General features: G+C 49.9%; 1 protein-coding gene across 2 annotated transcripts in view; it reads left to right on the top strand.

Annotated features, from left to right (window-relative positions):
• Nucleotides 1–13948, top strand: part of zgc:154058 (uncharacterized protein LOC795538 homolog) — a 122943-nt gene that overhangs the window by 50398 nt on the left and 58597 nt on the right. The window lies entirely within an intron of this gene.

Below are 13948 nucleotides of genomic sequence, written 5' to 3'. Positions count from 1 at the left end.
CCTTGGAAAATAGGAGACAGGTTTAGATAAAGGATTTGGATCGGCGCATGCTGGGAGGGCCGAAGGGCCTGTTCCTGTGCTGTAATGTTCTTTGTTCTGTGTTCTATACACACACACACAAACACACAAACACACTCACGCTCTCACAGACACTTACACTCCTATACATTCACACACACAAACTCACGCTCTCACAGACACTTACACTCCTATACATTCACACACACAAACCCACACACTCATATACACACACACACACACACACACACACACACACACACGCTCACGCTCACGCTCACGCTCTCACAGACACTTACACTCCTATACATTCACACACACAAACCCACGCACTCATACACTCACACACACACACTCATATACTCACATACACTCTCACACACACACACACACACACTCATACACTCACACACACACACACACACACACACACATACACTCACACTCACACACTCACACACTCACACACACTCACGCTCTCACACACACTTACACTCCTATACACTGACACACACACGCACTCTCACACACACACAAACATACTCACACACTTATACTCATACACACACTCACACAAGCACACTCAAACACACACACAAATATACACTCACACACAAACATAAACACACACTCTCACAAACACACTCCTACAAACACACACATACAAACACTCACACAAACACACACCCACACACTCATGTACACACACTCACACACAAACATACTCACACACACACGCTCAGACAAACATACACACTTACACAAATACACACTCACACAAACACTCACACAAACACTCACACACACTCATACACGCACTCATACACGCACACAAACACGCGCACAAACACACACACACTCATACACACACACACACAAATGCACTAACGCACACATTCATATACGCACTCGGATACACTCATACACACACACACTCATACACACACACGCATACGGACACACTGATATGCACACACTCATACGCACACACTCATATGCACACACTCATACGCACACACGCGCACACTCACATGCACACACTCATACGCACGCACGCATACGCACGCACGCATACGCACACACTCATATGAACACACTCACACTCACACACTCACACACTCATACATACACACTCATACACACTCACAAACACAGACACACACTCACACAGTCAAACTCACACAAATGCACTCACACAAATGCACTCACACAAATGCACTCACACACACACACTCATAAACACACACACAAGTACACACACTCACATACACACTCACACATACATAAAGACAAACATACACGCACAAACCCAACACACATACAAATGCACAACACACAAACACATGCACACACAAGCTCAGACACACAAACAGCAATAAACACACACACACATGCTTTCCTGTACCAGCCTCCCTGAACAGACGCCGGAATGTGGTGACTAGGGGCTTTTCACAGTAACTTCATTTGAAGCCTACTTGTGACAATAAGCGATTTTCATTTCATTACATTCATGCAAACACACAAACATTCTCAAAAAGACAAAAGCGCACACTGTCACACTAACAGTAACAAATGCACACAAACAATTAAACCATGGGCAAACAGAAATATAAAACATGCAAACACATATAAACACTTATAGACAGACAAACAGGCACAGTCAGATAAAAACACACAGACATTTTCACGAATACACACTCAAGAATGTTTGCTAACACATATACCACGATGTGGAGATGCCGGCGTTGGACTGGGGTGAGCACAGTAAGAAGTCTTACAACACCAGGTTAAAGTCCAACAGGTTTGTTTCAAACACGAGCTTTCGGAGCACGGCTCCTTCTTCAGGTGAATGGAAAGGCTTGTTCCAGAAATGTTTATATAGACACAGTCAGAGATGCCCCGGAATGCGAGCACCTGCAGGCAATCAAATCATCAAAGATGCAGAGAGAGAGGTAACTCCAGGTTAAAGAGGTGTGAATTGTCCCAAGCCAGTTCAGTCGGTAGGCCTCTGCAAGTCCAGGCTTGTTGGTGGGGGCCGAATGTAATGCGACATGAATCCCAGATCCCGGTTGAGTCCGCATTCATGCGTGCGGAACTTAGCTATAAGTTTTTGCTCAGCAATTTTGCTCGCATTCCGGGGCATCTCTGACTGTGTCTATATAAACATTTCTGGAACAAGCCTTTCCATTCACCTGAAGAAGGAGCCGTGCTCCGAAAGCTCGTGTTTGAAACAAACCTGTTGGACTTTAACCTGGTGTTGTAAGACTTCTTACATATACCACGGACACACTCATGCGCGCACAAACAAACACATTTACTCACAATCACGCACAAACACACTTACAGACAGACACACACACACATCTCAAAAACATGGACAGACACACAGCTGGGGTTTCACTCCTGACACAGAGGCTGGGACTGTTTCCGGGCTCGATGCCCATCTCCTGGGGTAACAGTCACTGTTTGGGATTTTAAAGTGGGTAAACCTTTAGTTGGCATCGAGACAGGTTCTCTGTCCAGTTGATGGAGGCAGGTGGACTTTCGAAGCTGGTGGGTGAGGGGAGGGCGGCAATTGAAAGCTTTTCACCCTGAGAGGAGCAGCAGGCTGCAGTCATAGATTATCATAGAATTTACAGTGCAGGAGGCCATTCGGCCCATCGAGTCTGCACCGGCTCTCGGAAAGAGCGCCCTACCCAAGGTCCACAACTCCACCCTATCCCCATAACCCAGTAACCCCACCCAACACTAAGGGCAATTTAGCATGGCCAATCCACATAACCTGTACATCTTTGGACTGTGGGAGGAAACCGGAGCACCCGGAGGAAACCCACGCACACACGGGGAGAATGTGCAGACTCCGCACAGACAGTGACCCAAGCCGGGAATCGAACCTGGGACCCTGAAGCTGTGAAGCGATTGTGCTATCCACAGTGCTACCGTGCTGCCCATAAAGTAGAGGCCCTAGTAGAGGGGAGGGCGACTGAGAGGGTGCCCTCACCCCAACTGAGAAATAACAGAGTGGGACAGGAGACAAAAACAGGGCCGGAAACCTAAAGGTGTTGTCGCCGCAGTAATGGGAGCGACTATTTTCGGGACAGGGCCACTGCATCTCTCCCATCGACCCGAGAGGGTGTAAGTGTCGATATCTCACTTCCTCGAGCACAGCACACACTGAGGCCTGCACTGGGAGTGTCAGCCTGGGTCATGTGTCTGTGACGATGGGGGAGGGGGGGGGTTAAGCCCACAACTTTGTGACTTCAGAGGTGAGAGGCCACCAGCTGCACCACATCAAACAGGAGTGGGCCATTCAGCCCCTCGAACCCACTCTTGCCATTCAAGTAGCTCAACGCCGAACTAGGCCCAAATCCATTGCCCTGCCTTAGATTCAGGGGCAGGGGCTGGTTTAGCTCACTGGGCTAAATCTCTGGCTTTTAAAGCAGACCAAGCAGGCCAGCAGCACGGTTCGATTCCCGTACCAGCCTCCCCGGACAGGCGCCGGAATGTGGTGACTAGGGGCTTTTGACAGTAACTTCATTAAAGCCTACTCGCGACAATAAGCGATTTTCATAGATTCATATTCTTTAATTCAGCAAAAATCCACCAACCGCAGTCTTGATCATTTCAGCAACCACTGCATTTTAGGGGTGATGGAGGTTGCGGGGAGAGCGGTGGGAGAGGCGGGGTGGGTGGGGGGGGGGGGGGGGGGATGAGGAGAAATTCAAATTAGCCCTCTAACTTCCTAATTTAAGTCCTGAATCATCTGCATCTCTCCTGCTGCATCTGGTGAAGCGCAAGGTAGACAAAGCGTGTGCCCATGTCCGATTCCACAGCTAGCTTTTTCCTGGGACAAGTCGCTAGCCTTCTCGTCAGAGACTATCATTTGAGGGGCACCATCCTGCGTCAATGCGGTCGATCAGGTGACCTGCCAGATTGGCGTATTGGAAAGATTGATAATCGTTGACCGTGTCGTGAACTTTGACCTTCGGGTCCTGAAGTGGGACTCGAACCCGGAGCTCCAGGCTCCAGAGGCAGGGACGGCCCCCATTGTTACCCAACAATGCCGCCCACAAGACCACAGCTATCCTGAATAGTTCAACTCCAATTTTAAGGTTAAGCCCCTCGCTCTGAACTCCTTAATTGGAGGAAATAATGTTGATGCACCTGACCTATCAAAATGTTTTTGTCATTTGAAACATCTCAATTCAATCATGTCTCCACTCCCTAAGCTCAGGGGAATACAAACCAACCTCCTTTCGTCATTTAAACATTTTAGACCTAATATCACTCTGCCAAGTTATCCAACATATCCTACCCGAGGTATGGTGTCCACACTGAAATTATACTCAGGATACAATTTTTTTAATTTTTTATAAATTTAGAGTACTCAATTCCTTTTTTCCAATTAAGGGGCAATTTAGTGTGGCCAGTCCACCTACCCTGCGCATCTTTGGGTTGTGGGGACGTAACCCACGCAAACATGTGATATACATAAATGATCTGGACGAAGGCATAGGTGGTCTGATTAGCAAGTTTGCAGATGGCGAGGAGGACTGTTAGAGAATACAGCAAAATATAGATAGATTGGAGAGTTGGGCAGAGAAATGACAGATGGAGTTCAATCTAGGCAAATGCGAGGTGATGCATTTTGGAAGATCTAATTCAAGAGCGGACTATAAGGGAAAATTGATGTACAGAGAGATCTGGGAGTTCAGGTCCATTGTACCCTGAAGGTGGCAACGCAGGTTGATAGAGTGGTCAAGAAGGCATACAGCATGCTTGCCTTCATCGGACGGGGTATTGAGTACAAGAGTCGGCAGGTCATGTTATAGTTGTATAGGACTTTGGTTAGGCCACATTTGGAATACTGCATGCAGTTCTGGTCGCCACATTACCAGAAGGATGTGGATGCTTTAGAGAGGGTGCAGAGGAGGTTCACCAGGATGTTGCCTGGTATGGAGGGTGCTAGCTATGAAGAAAGGTTGAGTAGATTAGGATTGTTTTCATTTGAAAGACGGAGGTTGAGGGGGGACCTGATTGAGGTCTACAGAATTATGAGAGGTATGGACAGGGTGGATAGCAACAAGCTTTTTCCAAGAGTGGGGGTGTCAATTACAAGGGGTCACGATTTCAAGGTGAGAGGGGGAAAGTTTAAGGGAGATGTGCGTGGAAAGTTTTTCATGCAGAGGGTGGTGGGTGCCTGGAATGCTTTGCCAGCGGAGGTGGTAGAGGCGGGAACGATAGCATCATTTAAGATGCATCTATAACGTGTGGGGAACAGAGGGAAGTAGATCCTTGGAAAATAGGCGACAGGTTTAGATAAAGGATCTGGATCGGCGCAGGCTGGGAGGGCTGAAGGGCCTGTTCCTGTGCTGTAATTTTCTTTGTTCTCTTTGTTCTTTGTTCCCCACAATGAGCTCCATTTGTCACAGCTTCGTTCATTTACTCAGTTGACCTGCGTTGCTTCGGAACGTCCCATGCCACCCGACTAACTGTGGGGAGGAAACCTCAAGGTACAACCCTTCCGCTATCTGATCTTGAATGGGTGTGGTGAAACGTTAAGACATTGGACACGGATCCCTGGGGAATATCCAGCTTGTCACACATCTCGCCAGCCCGTTCCTCCTCCTAACCTACCTCCCAGTCAATTTCCAACCAACGTCAAAAAGTGCCTCCAATTTTGTGTTCTCGCAGTTTTGCAAACGCTTGAGATATTGGAACATTGATACTTGCATGGATCAGTGAAGGGTAACGTGAGACTTAATAAGAGATTTTAAAATTATGGATGGTTGGTGTACAGGAGCCAGGAAAGCATAATTTCTCTCGTTTCATCATTTCTCTTCCCACTCTTTTTTAACTTGAAGGTTGGTGGAACAAGCAGCGAGGTTGAAACCATTCAATCCATAGAATCCCTGCAGTGCAGAAGGAGGCCATTCGGCCCATTGAGTCTGCACGACCCTCTGAAAGAGCACTCTACCTAGGCCCATGCCCCAGCCCTATCCCTGTATTCCAGTGACTCTTTTGGACACTAAAGGGCAATTTAGCCTGGCCAATCCACCTAACCTGCACATCTTTGGATTGTGGGAGGAAACCGGAGCACCTGGAGGAAACCCACGCACACACGGGGAGAACGTGCAAACTCCACACGGACAGTCACCCGAGGATGTAATCGAACACGGGTCAATGGCATTGTGAGGCAGCAGTGCTAACCACTGTTCCAACTGCGCCGCCCTCTTTTTAAGGGAAAAATAGATAACTGTTTGAAACCATGGAAAACCCAGGGTTGTGGGGTGATAGCAGAGTAATGGATTTAGTTTCGGATAATCCTTTGCAGGAGAAAATCAGGTACTCACCACGTGTAAATCTCGGTTGTGAGGAGTTAAGATTGTCAGCTTCACACATCTTCCTTCCAGGCCTCCATGGTCGAGCAGCTGTTGTACAAAACCCATCTTCGGAGCAGGAGAAGGCCATTGAGTGCCTTGCGTCCGTTACGCCATTCAACCACATCGAGGCTGATCTGCAACCCAACCCCATCCACCTGCCTTCAGCACGGTAGCATAGTGGATAGCACAATTGCTTCACAGCTCCAGGGTCCCAGGTTCGATTCCGGCTTGGGTCACTGTCTGTGCGGAGTCTGCACATCCTCCCCGTGTGTGCGTGGGTTTCTTCCGGGTGCTCTGGTTTCCTCCCACAGTCCAAAGATGTGCAGGTTAGGTGGATTGGCCGTGTTAAATTGCCCTTAGTGTCCAAAATTGCCCTTAGTGTTGGGTGGGGTTACTGGGTTATGGGGATAGGGCGGAAGTGTTGACCTTGGGTGGGGTACTCTTTCCAAGAGCCAGTGCAGACTCGATGGGCCGAATGGCCTCCTTCTGGACTGTAAGTTCTGTGATCACACAGATCCCATAAAACCTTGGACTAGCAAAAATCTAGCAACCCCAGTGTTAAAATTAATAATTGATCTCGCGTTAATTGCCATTTTCAGAAGAGCGTTCCGAGGTTCTACCTTGTGCGTGTAAATTCACACCTAATTTCACTCCTGTCTCTAACGTTTAGACTCGGCCCCCTCACCCGAGACTCCCTGTCCAGTGTAAGTGGTTTACCCAGTTTGAAAGGTCCCGACACCCCCCCCCCCCCCCCCCCTCCCTGTTATGGAGGGGAACCTGACCGATCCCCAAGTGGGGTAATTAATTCCACGGTGATTGCAAGTCCCCACGAAGATTACTCAATAAATGGGAGAATACTGAGAGGTGTGGAGGAAGTGAGGGTCCTTGGGGGTGAATGTGCACAGACCCTTGAAGGTAGCAGGACAGGTGGATGTGGCTGTTTCAGAAGGCATTTGGAATCAGAAACCGAAAGAGAAACCGCTGGAAAATCTCTCAGCAGGTCCGGCAGCATCTGTAGGGAGAGAAAAGAGCTAACGTTTCGAGTCTTGATGACCCTTTGTCAAAGCTAAAAGACATAGAAAGTGGGAGATATTTATACTGTAGGATGAGGGAATGAAAGATGAGTTATAGGCACAGAAACCAAGGGGAAGAGAGTGCTAATCGCAGTCCCCAGAGAAAACAAAAGGTGCCGAACAACAGAGAAACTAAAATGAGAGGGTAAACTGTGACAGATGTAGATGTGGGGGGAGGGGGGACATGGGCGGGAGAGAGGTCAAATAGAGAAAAAGAGGGGAAGGGGGAAGCAAAGGGGGGAAGAGTGGGGGGAGGGGAATAGAGATGAAGAAAGACAATAAATAAATAAAAGGTAAAAGAGACCAGAATGGAACACGTTGAACCTCAAAAGCACTAATCTAAGACACTGGGCCAAGAATTTCTGCATTGTGCCAAACAGTGGAAATTGGTGGGGCAGCAAGGTGGCGCAGTGGTTAGCATTGCTGCCTACGGCGCTGAGGACCCGGGTTCGAATCCCCGCCCTGGGTCACTGTCTGTATGGAGTTTGCACATTCTCCCCGTGTCTGCATGGGTTTCGCCCCCACAACCCAAAAGATGTGCAGGGTAGGTGGATTGGCCATGCTAAATTGCCCCTTAATTGGAAAAGGTAATTGGGTACTCTAAATTTATAAAAAAAAACTAAAAACAAAACAGTGGAAATTGGTGAAAACTTCATTCATTTTATATCCAATCATCTGTTTTGTTTTCTATCAGTAAATTATAGAACATAGAACATAGAACAGTACAGCACAGAACAGGCCCTTCGGCCCTCAATGTTGTGCCGAGCCATGATCACCCTACTCAAACCCACATATCCACCCTATACCCGTAACCCAACAACCCCCCCTTAACCTTACTTTTATTAGGACACTACGGGCAATTTAGCATGGCCAATCCACCTAACCCGCACATCTTTGGACTGTGGGAGGAAACCGGAGCACCCGGAGGAAACCCACGCACACATGTGGAGGACGTGCAGACTCCACACAGACAGTGACCCAGCCGGGAATCGAACCTGGGCCCCTGGAGCTGTGAAGCATTTATGCTAACCACCATGCTACCCTGCTGCCCCGTTTAGTTTCATGAGCCTTTGTTGATTTCGATTTATTACTTGTACACATTTCTTGGCTTATTAATTTCCTATTACATTAGAATACTTGGCTTATTTATGTCCTACGTTACAAGGGGACATAAATTTAAGGTGAATGGTGGAAGATATAGGGGGGATGTCAGAGGTAGGATATTTACCCCGAGAGTAGTAGGGGCATGGAATGCACTGCCTGTGGAAGTAGCTGAGTCGGAAACATTAGGGACCTTCAAGCGGCTATTGGGTAGGTACATGGATTACGGTAGAACGATGGGGTGTAGATTGATTTGTTCTCAATCTAGGACAAAAGTTCGGCACAACATCGTGGGCCGAAGGGCCTGTTCTGTGCTGTATTTTTCTATGTTCTATATTATAGTGAAAATGAAAACAAAGGGGTCGAGGTGGGGTAGAGCTAATCATCTGAAGTGGTTGAATTGGATGTTGAGATGGAATCATAGAATTTACAGTGCAGAAGGAGGCCATTCGGCCCATCGAGGCTGCACTGGCCCTTGTAAAGAGCACCCTACCTAAGCTCACACCTCCTCCCTGTCCCCGTAACCGCATCTAACTTTTGTTTGGACACTAAGGACAATTCAGCACGGCCAATCCACCGAACCTACACATCTTTGGACTGTGGAGGGCAGCACGGTGGCACAGTGGTTAGCATTGCTGCCTACGGCGCTGAGGACCTGGGTTCGAATCCCGGCTCTGGGTCACTGTCCGTGAGGAGTTTGCACATTCTCCCCGTGTCTGCGTGGGTTTCACCCCCACAACCCAAAAGATGTGCAGGATAGGTAGATTGGCCACTCTAAATTGCCCCTTAATTGGAAAAAATAATTGGGTACTCTAAATTTATAAAAAAAAAAAAAAAAATCTTTGGACTGTGGGAGGAAACTGGAGCACCCGGAGGAAACCCACGCAGACACGGGGAGAACGTGCAGATTCCACACAGACAGTGACCCAGCCGGGAAACGAACCTGGGACCCTGGCGCTGTGAAGCAACTGTGCTAACCACTGTGCTTCCGTGCTGTCCAAGGAAGGCTGTTGGCGTGCCTAACCGGAGGATGAGGTGTTGTTCCTCCAGTTTGGGTTGAGCTTCACTGGAACATTGCAGCAGGCCAAGAACAGACAAGGGAGCATGGGAGCAGGGCCCTGTGTTAGCCATTTGGGACAACCTGAGTACTGTGGGCAGTTCTGGTCACCTCATTACAGAAATGGGCAGCACGGTAGCATTGTGGATAGCACAATCGCTTCACAGCTCCAGGGTTCCAGGTTCGATTCCGGCTTGGGTCACTGTCTGTGCGGAGTCTGCACATCCTCCCCGTGTGTGCGTGGGTTTCCTCCGGGTGCTCCGGTTTCTTTCCACAGTCCAAAGATGTGCAGGTTAAGTGGATTGGCCGTGATAAATTACCCTTAGTGTCCAAAATTGCCCTTCGTGTTGGGTGGGGTTACTGGGTTATGGGGATAGGGTGGAGGTGTTAACCTTGGGTAGGGTGCTCTTTCCAGGAGCCGGTGCAGACTCGATGGGCCGAATGGCCTCCTTCTGCACTGTAAATTCTATGTAAAAAAAAAATGATGGGATTGGATTTAGAGAGGGGACAGAGGAGATTTACAAAGATGTTGCCAGGGCTGGGAACATGCAGCAGAGGAAAAATTGGAGAGGCTGGGGTTCTTCATGGAACAGAGTAGGCCGAAGGGAGATTAGATTGAGGTGGACAGAATTGTGAGGGGCCTGGATGGAGTGGATGGGAAGGGCCCTATTTACCTTAGCGGCCTGGTTGGCGACTAGGGGGCACAGATTTAAAGTAATTGGTGAAAAGATTAGAGGAGAGATGAGGAGAACATTCTTCACCCAGAGTGTTGTGGGATCTGGAACTCGCCGTCTGAAAGGGTGAAAGAGGCAGAAACAATTCATCTAAAAGGCCTAGATTTGCACCTCAAGTTCTGTAAGCTTCGGGGCTACGGTCTTCGGCTGGGGGCGCTGGCTTTCCACATGGCACAGACACGGTAGACCAAGTGTCTTCTCTCTGTGTTGTAAACCGTCTGTCATTCTAAGATCGTCATCATACAGAGGAGGCCATTTGCCCCCCCCCCCTGCCGGTGCCAGCTCTCCCAGAGCCATCCAATGAGTTGCTCTCCCAATTTCTGTCCCGCAGAGGTTTCAGTCATTTCCTTTGAAGAATGTTCCCTCCCCACTCTTGCCCCACGCTGCTTGTCAGATCCTGACAAGTCAGCCAGTTAAACAAAACTTCCCTTCATCTCTTTGTTCTTTGATAGCATCATTTAAGAGGCATCTAGACAGATATATGAACGGGCGGGGACAGAGGGAAGTAGACCATGGAAAATAGGAGACAGGTTTAGATAAAGGATCTGGATCGTTGCAGGCTGGGAGGGCCGAAGGGCCTGTTCCTGTGCTGTAGTTTTCTTTGTTCTTTGATCTCCCTCTGGCTCCTTTGCCGATTACCTCAAGGCTGCGTCTAATGGCAACACGACTCTTGGCCAAAACCTTGGCTAATTTGCCCAGCCTGGACCCAATGATGTCCCAATTCACCTCTGCCACTGCGGAAAACAATCCGAGCGCATTGGCGGCTTTCCCAGTTTCTCTTGCGTTTAACTCGCACAGTGTGATGTGCCATGACTTGTCAGGCAATCTTGCCAATTGCAGCAATTTACAGAGGGATTCTGATCTGTTTTCGGGGAAATGAGACGCCCACACCATTTCCATAATTTGAACATTGTGTTGGGTTAAACCTGCGACTAGACGTTCCCTTAAGTCAACTTAAGCAACAACAAAAGATGAAACATTGAGGCCGGCGTCAGGGGGCCTCCAGGCCCAGTGATTCAGCGGCCCTCAGGGGGCAAGCACGGCCCCGCATTGCCGGCGCAAGTCCGCGCATGCGCGTGGCGGCCATCTCCGTGCCGGCGCCGCACAACATGAGGGAGCCCGACAGCTGGCCCGCGCAGAAGGAGGTAGGCCCTCTCCAGATCGCAGGCGCCCGCCGCTCGGTTGCCCCCGATCGTGGGCCTGGACGGCGTGGAGGCTTCCCCCCAGAGTCTGGTGGCCGCCGCCCCCCCCTCCCCCCCCCCCAGGACAGTTACCGCGGGTCCGAGCTCCCGCCGGGTGGTACCAGGTTGGGTACTTGTCAGGAATTCGGCCGGTCGACTGTGGAGAATCGCCGCAGGGGCATCCTTCAGCGGCCCCCGACATTGAAAGTCTTGAAAGCTTCAATTGATTCCCCAACATCCACAGCTTTCTGACCTTGCATAAGATTTTGGGCGGGATTTTTCTGGTTCCCCCGCTCCGTGTTTCTTGGCAGCCCGCCGTTCGCTGCTGGCAACAGTCTCTACTCCCACGCTTGCCATGGGATTTCCCGCGGTAGCTACCCCACGACACCGGGGGGGGGGCACAGCAGGCGGGAAAAGAGAATCCCAACGGTCAGTGAATTCCGGCCTTTGTCTTGATCCCCTCCACAGTGGGAATGGCTTCCCTGGCTGGCCTTTTCATTTCCCGCTCGATGCAGGGATTGTTCCGGAGGGATGGGGAGTTTGATAGACCAGCGATTTCCAGCTGGCGGGACTGGAAAATCTCATCCACTGTGTCCGCCATTCTGGGCAGCTGGAGGAAACGCATTGGGAGAACGTGCAAACTCCACACAGACACCCGAGGTCGGAATCGAACCCGGATCCCTGGCGCTGTGAGGCAGCAGTGTTAACCACTTTGCCACCCTTGGTCAGTTCACCGCTCAATCTTCTAAATTGAAGCCACACTGGTGCAACATGTCCTTATAATATGTTTATTTTAGCAAGACCCAACAACAGGGAAACGCCTTCAGCCACCCGGATTGAGAACCCGTTCGATAACCTACCCTACACTTCCATCAGATTATCGTCCCCAGGTTTAACGTACGATCTGATTCACGCGCGTGTGGGTCTGGGGGCCAGCAATGGCCTCCCACTCGGAGGGTGGGTGAGATCCGAACTCCCCAAACCCCCATTTTCATATTCAGGCTCCGACCCCAGCCACAATCCGGAAGGAATCACTGCCTGACCGACGGGTGCGAGTTAGAATTCAGGCACTGGAGGAACCGCCTCCTCCTGGTCCTCGGAATGTAGCTAAGAGCGGATGGTGGGTGCCCGGAGGTTTTCCCGATCGGGGAAGGGAGGCCCCTGCTTTCCTCTGTCCCGTAGGCCACGCTGAATCCGGCTGGGCCTCCTCTGACAGTCGCTCCACCTCCCAGCCATGTTGACCTGGTAGGCCCCACTTAAGCCTCAGATTAAAATCACAGGTTTGGCTCCGATGATTCGCAACACAGGAGCCTCCCAGCTTCCCAGTGACAGATATTGGTGGAGTGGTAATGCCCCTTGATTAGCAATCCAGAGGTCCAGGCTTTGGCCAAGATAGGTTCAAATCCCACCACGGCAGCTGGTGGAATTTAAATTCAGCTAATAAATCTGGGACTTTGTGGCGGTAACCATGACAGCTACCAAATGTTGTGAGAAACCCATCAGTTATGCCCTTTCGAGTAGGAAATCTGCCATCCTTACCTGGTCTGGCCTAACTGTGACTCCAGAGGCCCAGCAATGTGTTTGACCCTTAATTGCTCAACTTCAATGGGCAACAATCATTGGCCTGGCCAGCCATGTCCGCATCCCATGGAAGAATGAAGGAAAAATAAATAAATATCAGCCAACTGGAATATTACACTGTCTCAGGGGTTGACTTGTTACTGAAGCATGGTCATGCGCACAGTGATATATTTATTTACTCTTGCTTCCTCAATGTTTATTCATGACTGTTGCGTCTCACAGAAGGGCCATCAAGCATCTCGTGTGCAAGTCCTCAGAGGAGTTTACTCCCTCGGAGGGTACACCCTCACAAGGTGCAGGCCAACCATCACCAGTTTGCAGCATTGTCGCAGGCATTCCATCGGACGCCTGTCTTAGGGATTTGTGGGCCCCTGGCTGTGCCATCCTGGGAAATTCTCTGGCAGAGCCCGAGAAGGATCCAGAGGCCAAGATGTGAAGAGTGGGCCTGGTTTTCTCACATGTCGAGGAAGCCTGACCTCTGCCTGTGGACCCCGAGTGCCAGCGTACGGTCTCCGACAAGTTGCCCATCTCTGCTGACCCCATTCTCTCCAGTGGAACTGCACGTCGGTGAACAACAGATTGCCGCAGGTCATTGTGATCCACCAAATATTACCACCATGATCCGAAACCCCAGGTGACCCCGCCCTCTGGGCAGTAACTGGTCGTCCTGGGCAAATTCCAGAAGTGACTGTTCCCCAAACCCCCAATCGAGACCAGCTGGATTCAGAAATGTGGGTAAACCACCGTTAGTATATTATATGTATTGTGGAAAACTGTTACGTACTACATGTATTGTGGTAAACCGCTGCCGGATGGCTCC

Source organism: Scyliorhinus canicula, chromosome 22 (assembly GCF_902713615.1).
Source record: "Scyliorhinus canicula chromosome 22, sScyCan1.1, whole genome shotgun sequence".
Lineage (NCBI taxonomy): Eukaryota > Metazoa > Chordata > Chondrichthyes > Carcharhiniformes > Scyliorhinidae > Scyliorhinus > Scyliorhinus canicula.
This window is presented reverse-complemented; position numbering and strand designations above follow the sequence as displayed.